The sequence below is a fragment of the Rhinoderma darwinii genome, chromosome 5 (assembly GCF_050947455.1).
Source record: "Rhinoderma darwinii isolate aRhiDar2 chromosome 5, aRhiDar2.hap1, whole genome shotgun sequence".
Taxonomy (NCBI): domain Eukaryota; kingdom Metazoa; phylum Chordata; class Amphibia; order Anura; family Rhinodermatidae; genus Rhinoderma; species Rhinoderma darwinii.
Window position 1 is genome coordinate 13,679,407 of NC_134691.1, and position 12,748 is coordinate 13,692,154.

The window sequence follows — 12,748 nt, forward strand, 5'->3', positions numbered from 1 at the left end:
ATATCAGCCCCCATACAGTATAGTGCCCCCATACAGTATAATTCCCCCATATCAGCTCCCCATACAGTATAATGCCCCTCCATATCAGCCCCCCATACAGTATAATGCCCCCCATATCAGCCCCCTATACAGTATAATGCCCCCATATCAGCCCCCCATACAGTATAATGCCCCCCCATATCAGCTCCCATACAGTATAATGCCCCCCCATATCAGCCCCCATACAGTATAATGCCCCCCATATCAGCTCCCATACAGTATAATGCCCCCCATATCAGCCCCCCATACAGTATAATGCCCCCATATCAGCTCCCCATACAGTCTAGTGCCCCCCATATCAGCCCCCATACAGTATAATGCCCCTCCATATCAGCCCCCCATACAGTATAATGCCCCCATATCAGCTCCCCATACGGTATAGTGCCCCCCATATCAGCCCCCTATACAGTATAATGCCCCCCATATCAGCCCCCATACAGTATAATACCCCTCCATATCAGCCCCCCATACAGTATAATTCCCCCATATCAGCTCCCCATACGGTATAGTGCCCCCCATATCAGCTCCCCATACAGTATAATGCCCCCATATCAGCTCCCCATACAGTATAATGCCCCCCCATATCAGCTCCCCATACAGTATAATTCCCCCATATCTGCTCCCCATACGGTATAGTGCCCCCCATATCAGCTCCCCATACAGTATAATACCCCCATATCAGCTCCCCATACAGTATAATACCCCTCCATATCAGCCCCCCATACAGTATAATTCCCCCATATCAGCTCCCCATACAGTATAATACCCCTCCATATCAGCCCCCCATACAGTATAATGCCCCCATATCAGCCCCCTATACAGTATAATGCCCCCATATCAGCCCCCATACAGTATAGTGCCCCCATATCAGCCCCCCATACAGTATAATTCCCCCATATCAGCCCCCATACAGTATAATTCCCCCATATCAGCTCCCCATACAGTATAATGCCCCTCCATATCAGCCCCCATACAGTATAATGCCTTCCATATCAGCCCCCATACAGTATAATGCCCCTCCATATCAGCCCCCCATACAGTATAATGCCCCCCCATATCAGCTGTCATACAGTATAATGCCCCCCATATCAGCCCCCATACAGTATAATGCCCCCATATTAGCTCCCATACAGTATAATGCCCCCCATATCAGCCCCCCATACAGTATAATACCCATATCAGCCCCCCATACAGTATAATGCCCCCCATATCAGCCCCCCATATCAGCCCCCTATACAGTATAATGCCCCCATATCAGCTCCCCATACAGTATAGTACCCCCAATATCAGCCCCCATACAGTATAGTGCCCCCATACAGTATAATTCCCCCATATCAGCTCCCCATACAGTATAATGCCCTTCCATATCAGCCCCCCATACAGTATAATGCCCCCATATCAGCCCCCATACAGTATAGTGCCCCCATATCAGCCCCCCATACAGTATAATTCCCCCATATCAGCCCCCCATACAGTATAATTCCCCCATATCAGCTCCCCATACAGTATAATACCCCTCCATATCAGCCCCCCATACAGTATAATGCCTTCCATATCAGCCCCCATACAGTATAATGCCCCTCCATATCAGCCCCCCATACAGTATAATGCCCCCCCATATCAGCACCCATACAGTATAATGCCCCCCCATATCAGCCCCCATACAGTATAATGCCCCCCATATCAGCCCCCCATACAGTATAATGCCCCCATATCAGCTCCCCATACAGTATAATGCCCCCCATATCAGCCCCCCATATAGTATAATTCCCCCATATCAGCTCCCCATACGGTATAGTGCCACCCATATCAGCTCCCCATACAGTATAGTGCCCCCCATATCAGCTCCCCATACAGTATAGTGCCCCCCATATCAGCCCCCATACAGTATAATGCCCCCATATCAGCCCCCATACAGTATAATGCCCCCCATATCAGCTCCCCATACAGTATAATGCCCCCCCATATCAGCTCCCCATACAGTATAATGCCCCCCATATCAGCCCCCATACAGTATAATGCCCCCATATCAGCCCCTCATGCAGTATAATTCCCCCCCCATATCAGCCCCCCATACAGTATAATGCCCCCATATCAGCTCCCCATACAGTATAATACCCCTCCATATCAGCCCCCCATAGAGTATAATGCCCCCCATATCAGCCCCCTATACAGTATAATGCCCCCATATCAGCCCACATACAGTATAGTGCCCCCATATCAGCCCCCCATAATTCCCCCATATCAGCCCCCCATACAGTATAATGCCCCCCATATCAGCCCCCCATACAGTATAGTGCCCCCATATCAGCCCCCCATAATTCCCCCATATCAGCCCCCCATACAGTATAATGCCCCCCATATCAGCCCCCATACAGTATAATGCCCCCCATATCAGCTCCCATACAGTATAATGCCCCCAATATCAGCCCCCCCATACAGTATAATACCCATATCAGCCCCCCATACAGTATAATGCCCCCATATCAGCCCCCTATACAGTATAATGCCCCCATATCAGCTCCCCATACAGTATAGTACCCCCAATATCAGCCCCCATACAGTATAGTGCCCCCATACAGTATAATTGCCCCATATCAGCTCCCCATACAGTATAATGCCCCTCCATATCAGCCCCCCATACAGTATAATGCCCCCCAAATCAGCCCCCTATACAGTATAATGCCCCCATATCAGCCCCCCATACAGTATAATGCCCCCCATATCAGCTCCCATACAGTATAATGCCCCCCCATATCAGCCCCCATACAGTATAATGCCCCCCATATCAGCTCCCATACAGTATAATGCCCCCAATATCAGCCCCCCATACAGTATAATGCCCCCATATCAGCTCCCCATACAGTCTAGTGCCCCCCATATCAGCCCCCATACAGTATAATGCCCCCCATATCAGCTCCCCATACAGTATAATGCCCCTCCATATCAGCCCCCCATACAGTATAATGCCCCCCATATCAGCCCCCATACAGTATAATACCCCTCCATATCAGCCCCCCATACAGTATAATTCCCCCATATCAGCTCCCCATACGGTATAGTGCCCCCCATATCAGCTCCCCATACAGTATAATGCCCCCATATCAGCTCCCCATACAGTATAATGCCCCCCCATATCAGCTCCCCATACAGTATAATTCCCCCATATCAGCTCCCCATACGGTATAATTCCCCCATATCAGCTCCCCATACGGTATAGTGCCCCCCATATCAGCTCCCCATACAGTATAATGCCCCCATATCAGCTCCCCATACAGTATAATACCCCTCCATATCAGCCCCCCATACAGTATAATTCCCCCATATCAGCTCCCCATACAGTATACTACCCCTCCATATCAGCCCCCCATACAGTATAATGCCCCCCATATCAGCCCCCTATACAGTATAATGCCCCCATATCAGTGCCCCTACAGTATAGTGCCCCCATATCAGCCCCCCATACAGTATAATTCCCCCATATCAGCCCCCATACAGTATAATTCCCCCATATCAGCTCCCCATACAGTATAATGCCCCTCCATATCAGCCCCCCATACAGTATAATGCCTTCCATATCAGCCCCCATACAGTATAATGCCCCTCCATATCAGCCCCCCATACAGTATAATGCCCCCCCATATCAGCTCCAATACAGTATAATGCCCCCCCATATCAGCCCCCATACAGTATAATGCCCCCATATCAGCTCCCATACAGTATAATGCCCCCCATATCAGCCCCCCATACAGTATAATACCCATATCAGCCCCCCATACAGTATAATGCCCCCCATATCAGCCCCCCATATCAGCCCCCTATACAGTATAATGCCCCCATATCAGCTCCCCATACAGTATAGTACACCCAATATCAGCCCCCATATAGTATAGTGCCCCCATACAGTATAATTCCCCCATATCAGCTCCCCATACAGTATAATGCCCCTCCATATCAGCCCCCCATACAGTATAATGCCCCCATATCAGCTCCCATACAGTATAGTGCCCCCATATCAGCCCCCCATACAGTATAATTCCCCCATATCAGCCCCCCATACAGTATAATTCCCCCATATCAGCTCCCCATACAGTATAATGCCCCTCCATATCAGCCCCCCATACAGTATAATGCCTTCCATATCAGCCCCCATACAGTATAATGCCCCTCCATATCAGCCCCCCATACAGTATAATGCCCCCCCATATCAGCTCCCATACAGTATAATGCCCCCCCATATCAGCCCCCATACAGTATAATGCCCCCCATATCAGCTCCCATACAGTATAATGCCCCCCATATCAGCCCCCCATACAGTATAATGCCCCCTTATCAGCTCCCCATACAGTATAATGCCCCCCATATCAGCCCCCATACAGTATAATGCCCCCCATATCAGCCCCCCATACAGTATAATGCCCCCATATCAGCTCCCCATACAGTATAATGCCCCCCCATATCAGCCCCCCATACAGTATAATTCCCCCATATCAGCTCCCCATACGGTATAGTGCCCCCCATATCAGCTCCCCATACAGTATAGTGCCCCCCATATCAGCCCCCATACAGTATAATGCCCCCATATCAGCCCCCATACAGTATAATGCCCCCCATATCAGCTCCCCATACAGTATAATGTCCCCCCATATCAGCTCCCCATACAGTATAATGCCCCCCCATATCAGCCCCCATACAGTATAATGCCCCCATATCAGCCCCTCATGCAGTATAATGCCCCCCCCCCCCATATCAGGCCCCCATACAGTATAATGCCCCCATATCAGCTCCCCATACAGTATAATACCCCTCCATATCAGCCCCCCATACAGTATAATGCCCCCCATATCAGCCCCCTATACAGTATAATGCCCCCATATCAGCCCACATACAGTATAGTGCCCCCATATCAGCCCCCCATACAGTATAATTCCCCCATATCAGCCCCCCATACAGTATAATTCCCCCATATCAGCTCCCCATACAGTATAATGCCCCTCCATATCAGCCCCCCATACAGTATAATGCCTTCCATATCAGCCCCCATACAGTATAATGCCTCTCCATATCAGCCCCCCATACAGTATAATGCCCCCCCATATCAGCTCCCATACAGTATAATTCCCCCCCCCATATCAGCCCCCATACATTATAATGCCCCCCATATCAGCTCCCATACAGTATAATGCCCCCCATATCAGCCCCCCATACAGTATAATGCCCCCATATCAGCTCCCCATACAGTATAATGCCCCCCTATATAGTATAATACCCCTCCATATCAGCCCCCCATACAGTATAATTCCCCCATATCAGCTCCCCATACGGTATAGTGCCCCCCATATCAGCTCCCCATACAGTATAGTGCCCCCCATATCAGCCCCCATACAGTATAATGCCCCCATATCAGCCCCCATACAGTATAATGCCCCCATATCAGCTCCCCATACAGTATAATGCCCCCCCATATCAGCTCCCATACAGTATAATGCCCCCCCATATCAGCCCCCATACAGTATAATGCCCCCATATCAGCCCCTCATGCAGTATAAGGCCCCCCCCATATCAGCCCCCCATACAGTATAATGCCCCCATATGTGCATAATAGAAAAATAGCATAATTACTTACCTATCCCCATTCCTTCGCCTCCTCCGGTGTGTGCTATGAGTGACTCGGCGCAGAGAGGCACGATGATGTCGCTACATCCCGCCTGCCTGCGTCGAGTCGCTCAGGGCACAGTGAATGCTGGAGCAAGGAGACGTCAGCTCCTTGCTCCAGCATTAAATAGAACCGGGACCTCGATGAGTGACTCGCGACCCCCCGGAGGTCTTCACACGGCCACCCTAGGGGACGCGACCCACAGTTTGTAATGTATTGTGCAGTTTGCGGTGGAGAGAGGACGGGGGGGCTGCAATGTAACAGGACAATACAACACATTACAAGACAGACTCTGCAGCTCACATGGAGTCCTCCGCACCGACTCTTCCACTGCACTGGCTGGAAGACGTGTCACGTGACAACACGGTCACATGGTACTCCAAGTGTACCATGTGACCGTAACCAGGAAGTGCTTCTGTAACTGACATTCACTACTATGGGTGTTACGGAAACAGCGTAGATCGGAAAACACCTCATTCAGCCGCAACACAGAGCGTCTTAACAGGGTTTAGAGGGCCCCGTTCTGGAGATAGGTTCTGGATGTGTCATAAATGTCCCTCATGGGAGAACCCCTTTAAAAGCAATAGGACGATGGATGGAAAAATGTTCATATCGTCCATCATTTCAACCCATCACGTCGGTGATGAGGACAGCGGAGATCTTCCTCCCTCCTCCTCCTCCCTGCATAGTGATTACTGCACATGACACCGAGCATGCTCACTACACTCTCCCATAGTAGTCAATAAATTATTTTCTGACTTATGTCCAAGAGCCTTGTAAAGCAAATGTCTTCAGCTACTGTTGCGGCAGGACAGTAAAAAATAGAATAAAAAACTATACTATTAGAAAATAAAAACACATTAGAAAACAAGTCATTATCTGTAATTTATTGTTCCACCGCTAGATGGCAGCATGTTACCAGTCTATGACTATATTTCCTGCTTTTCTTTAACGCAGGCCCCTAAAGACACATCAAAGTTAATTCTTGGTTATGAGAATTTGGTTATTACAAATCTATTCACACCATTACCAATAAATCATTTGCAATTCAGCCTCCATTCTATGGGTTTTTTACTTATAGTTACATAGTTACATAGTTACATAGTTTGTACGGTTGAAAAAAGACACATGTCCATCAAGTTCAACCAACGGATGGGAAAGGGGAAGTAATAAATTTCTACACATAGGAGTTAATATTTTTTTGTTCTAGGAAATGATCTAAGCCTTTTTTAAAGCCATCTCCTGTCCCTGCTGTGACCAGCTCCTGCGGTGACTATTCCATAGATTCACAGTTCTCACAACTTTTAAGGGTTTGTATCAGATATATCTAAAACATAAACATTATATATATATATAGCATAAATATTGTTTTCCACTTCAGTTCTTTCCAAAGTTACTACAGTACAAAGATTAGAGTTATGTTCTAATCAGATCTTTTGATTTGAGAAGGGGGCGCTGTTGCATGGGTATCTACAGAAAGTAATTGCTGTTCTAAGTGGTGAGAAGTGGTACTGCAGGGGACAAAAACAAAATAAAGACATTCTTATGAAATTGTTTGTTTTCTTTTTATTTAAAAAATTGGGTTGTAATACTTACTCTCTGGGAGCAATGTACATTGGGACTAAAAAAAATCTCTGTATAATGCAACAATTATTTTTAGGTGCCACAACAGAGAAGTCAAAATTACCATTATTATAGACACTTGTGCCAACTTTCTGCATAAATGACATGGCACGTTTTTACATAGGGTTGTTTAAAGGTTCCTGGTAATATTCCTGCTGATTTAGAGGGCGTAAGCAGATATTACCTAATACCTGTAGTGGTCTAAGGTGATGATAGGGTTAATATTGATATCCATTATCCCGGATGGTCTAGGGGGATGTGAATTAATATCTAATATTGTTATAGGTCGAGGGTGGCTTAATGGTTAACAATTAGTATTATATAATGGTATAGTTACCATATATGGTTGTTGTTATTATTATTACATTGTTTAGGATGGTGAAGGGGTTAATAATGGTGATCTAAGGCAGGACATTTTATATATTATTATAATTAAGTTTAATTTAAATTGGTCCAGCATTCTTTATTGTGGTTGAAGCTTCCTTTTTCTGATACAGAGCTCCAAATCCCCTGCTTATCTTCTCACAGCCATAGAGTTACATGGTAAAATCTTCTGCAGCCACCACTAGGGGGAGCTCACTACATATGGACTTATACAGCTCCCATAGCTACTCAATAATAAATCAGCATGTAGTGAGCTCCCCCTAGGGGTGGCGGAAATAATTGAAATATTTAAAGGGTTATACCCATCTTATAAAGTAATGGCTTATCGCTAGGATATGCCATCACTTTATAGTCATTTAGGGGTCCGACCACTGGGACTCCCTGCAGTCCTGAGAATGAGGGGGCTGCAGAGCTAATTTAACACAGTATCCCCTGTCTATGTTTTTCCTCCACAACAGCGCTCCCAACACTTGCTCTACAGAAAACTGCACCCGACCCTATTCACTTGAAGGGGGTTGTGCTGCAGTTCATTGCACAGTGACAGGCTGCGGCAGCGTTGTGCAGGAAAAAACAGTGAAGGGGCTGCAACTCTAAATCAGCGCTGCCGTCCCTTTATTCTCAGGAGCGTGGTGGTCCCATAGGTCTGACTCTCACTGATCATAAAGTTGTGGCGTATCCTAGTGAAATACCATCACTTCATAAGATGGGAATAACGTTTACATTTCATGTTTTCTCCTGAACTGCTCATAGGAAACCCCCCATGTGCCCCCTGATATATACATTCACTATATAGAGAAAAGTATTGGGACACCTCTTAATCATTGAATTCCTTCAGTCCCAGTCCCCCCGGTGTATAACGTCCGGCACTCGCCATGCAGTCGCTTTACAGACATTAATGATAGGGATTTGTAAGGAGATCACTGGACTCCAGCACGGTCCTGTAATGGGACACCAACCTTATAACAAGTCAGGTCCGGAAACTTCTTCCCTTCTAGATATTCCATCAACTGTGATATTATTACAAAGTAGAAGGAACTGCATTAACTCAGCCACAAAGTGCAGACCATGTAAAGTTACAGAGCGGGGGCGCCGAGTGCTGAGGAGCAAGTGTAGAAAAGTCGCCAACGTTCTGCTGACTCCATAACTGCAGAGTACAGACCTCCTCTGCTATGATCATCGACACATTGTGCCTGGGAGTTCATGACATGGGGACCGAGCAGCTGCATGCCAGCCTGACATTACCAATCACAATGCCAAGCGTCGGATAGAGTCAGGGGTGGGATCCGGCTGGTTCTCCCCGGTTCTCCCGAACCGGTTGTTAAAATTACAGCTGGTTCGCAGAACCGGGGTGAATTGGGAAACCGTAACCGGTCCCCTGCACTCAATTGTAATCGTGTCCTGGAAAGTTTGGTGGAGGAGGGTAATGATATGGGGTCGGCCCTTTAGCTCCAGTGAAGGGAAATCTTAATTCTTCAGCATACCAGACATTTTGGACAATTGTAGCTTCCAACTTTGTGGGAACAGTTTGGGCTTCGTCCCTTTTGTGTTCCCCATGACTGCGCTCCAGTGCACGAGGTCCATAAAGACATGGCTGGCTGGTTGGTTGATTGGTTGGGGGAGTTTAGTGTGGAAGAATTTGATTGGCCGCACAGTATCCTGACCTCAACCCCATCCAACACTTTTGGGATGAACTAGAACGGAGATTGTGAGCCCGGCCCCCTCCCCCAACATCAGTGTCTGACCTCACAAATGATCTTCTAGATGAATAGGCAAAAATTTCCAAAGACACCCCAAAATCTTATAGAAAGTCTTCCCAGAAGAGTGGAAACTGTTAGGGGGAACCAGCTCCATATTAATGTCCACGGATTTAGAATGAGGAGGACATAAAATCTCCCGTATGTGTAATGTGTAGGTGTCCCAATACTTTTGTCCTTATAATATATATATATATATATATATATATATATATATACACTACCGTTCAAAAGTTTAGGGTCACTTAGAAATTTCCTTATTTTTTAAAGAAAAGCACAGTTTTTTTGAATGAGGATAACATTAAATTTATCAGAAATCCACTCTATACATTGTTAATGTGGTAAATGACTATTCTAGCTGCAAACGTCTGGTTTTTAATGCAATATCTACATAGGTGTATAGAGGTCCATTTCCAGCAACCATCACTCCAGTTTTCTAATGGTACATTGTGTTTGCTAACTGTGTTAGAAGGCTAATGGATGATTAGAAAACACTTGAAAACCCTTGTGCAATTATGTTAGCACCGCTGTAAACAGTTTTGCTGTTTAGAGGATCTATAAAACTGACCTTCCTTTGAGCTAGTTGAGAATCTGGAGAGTTACATTTGTGGGTTCGATTAAACTCTCAAAATGGCTAGAAAAAGAGAGCTTTCATGTGGAACTCGACAGTCTATTCTTGTTCTTAGAAATGAAGGCTATTCCATGCGAGAAATTGCCAAGAAACTGAAGATTTCCTACAACGGTGTGTACTACTCCCTTCAGAGGACAGCACACACAGGCTCTAGCCAGAGTAGAAAGAGAAGTGGGAGGCCCCGCTGCACAACTGAGCAACAAGACAAGTACATTAGAGTCTCTAGTTTGAGAAATAGACGCCTCACAGGTCCTCAACTGGCAGCTTCATTAAATAGTACCTGCAAAACGCCCGTGTCAACGTCTACAGTGAAGAGGCGACTCCGGGATGCTGGCCTTCAGGGCAGAGTGGCAAAGAAAAAGCCATATCTGAGACTGGCTAATAAAAGGAAAAGATTAATATGGGCAAAAGCACACAGACATTGGACAGAGGAAGATTGGAAAAAAGTGTTATGGACAGACGAATGGAAGTTTGAGGTGTTTGGATCACACAGAAGAACATTTGTGAGACGCAGAACAACTGAAAAGATGCTGGAAGAGTGCCTGACGCCATCTGTCAAGCATGGTGGAGGTCATGTGATGGTCGGGGGTTGCTTTGGTGCTGGTAAAGTGGGAGATTTGTACAAGGTAAAAGGGATTTTGAATAAGGAAGGCTATCACTCCATTTTGCAACGCCATGCCATACCCTGTGGACAGCGCTTGATTGGAGCCAATTTCATCCTACAACAGGACAATGACCCAAAGCACACCTCCAAATGATGCAAGAACTATTTAGGGAAGAAGCAGGCAGCTGGTATTCTATCTGTAATGGAGTGGCCAGCGCAGTCACCAGATCTCAACCCCATAGAGCTGTTGTGGGAGTAGCTTGACCGTATGGTACGCAAGAAGTGCCCATCAAGCCAATCCAACTTGTGGGAGGGGCTTCTGGAAGCATGGGGTGAAATGTCTCCCGATTACCTCAGCAAATTAACAGCTAGAATGCCAAAGATCTGCAATGCTGGAATTGCTGCAAATGGAGCATTCCAAGACCAAAGCAAAGTCTGAAGGAGAAAATTATTATTTCAAATAAAAATCATTATTTCTAAACTTGTCAATGTCTTGACTATATTTTCTAGTCATTTTGCAACTCATTTGATAAATATAAGTGTGAGATTTCAAGGAAAACACAAAATTGTCTGGGTGACCCCAAACTTTTGAACAGTAGTGTATATATATAATGTGTGTGTCATTTATTGTATATTCATATACACGTACTAATATTGGGCAGAAGTTAGAGATAATAAGAAGAACTTGTGTAGGTCTTTGAGGTCAGGACGTTGTGTTCCTAGTGCGGGTTCATTATTAACTCTTTCACCTCCTCATCCTCAGATCACGTTCTCTGTTTGTTCTGAGCTGAAAATGTTTTGCTCGTTATGAGCCTAGAAGTGAGGTCTTACCTGCCCGCTGCACGGTGCCCTCTGCTCCCTTGTCCTGCGGAAATGGGTCTCATCCAATCCACCATGTGTCCTCAATTGTGAATGTCAATCAGGAAAACGTCCACAAGTGACACATGAGAAATATGGAAAAAGTTACTAAAAGCTTCACTTCTTTACAGTGGCGTAACTACAGGGGCCCCATAGTCCAGAGGGTCCTCAGCTCCCCCTGCCTCATCGAGCCCTTCACATTTTTTAGTCTGATCTAATATTTGATTGATTCTTAGGGGTTGGGTCTAGGATCTAATTAATTTGGGGTCCTAGGATCTGATTTAGGGATCTGAATTTTTTTTGGGGCTTGGTCAGGGTTCTGATGCCTCTCCTGCGCCCATCCTGCATTTTTTACTGATGTGGCTGATCGTGTGATTGGTACCATTGTCCCAGGACTCTCATCATTTGTCATGGAAGTTGTTTTATATTTTTTTCTGTGACTCGACCGGCAAATGTGCCCTCATCCTAAATTTCACATGGAGCTGGCAATGGGGCCCCCCATTCAAAAGTTTAGTATAAAGCCCAGAACTTTCGAGTTGTACCCCTACTGGGTTATCAGTGCTTTACAGGGGTTGTCCAGGATTAGAAAAACATGGCTGCTTTGCTCCAAAAACAACGCCACACCTGTTTACTGGTTGTGAGTGGTATTGCAGCTCAGCCTCATTCACTTCAATAGAGCTGAACTGCAGTACCAGACACAACCCATGCACAGGTGTGGAGCTGTTTTTGGAAGAAAGTAGCTATGTTTTTCTAATCCTAGACAACCCCTTCAAGTTATAGGTCCAATGACTGCCGCTCCGGTGATCATGTGCCCCTATGACAACACATTCTGTCTGGTTCAGTGTTATCATGGGAACACTGTATGGATCCAAATGACTATCCACATTAATATTCACATAAAACTGCCATTCTTCAAGGCAGTTAGGATGTGAGCATTGACGTGGATGGCGATTTAAATGCACACATTTGAGTAAATTTATAAGACCAATACCAGTTACGCCAGTTTCTGAATTACCAACAACATTTATATGACATTTAATTAGCACAATAAATTCTGTCTATGTAATTCTCCCTCCATCTTATAATACCATTAGATCAAAGGCAGGAAGTGTTGTCATGGGGGCATAACACAAGCTCATTAGAAATGAAAGTAGGTAGGTTTCTGTAGCTTACTGGGCATGAAGCAGAGCTGAAACACA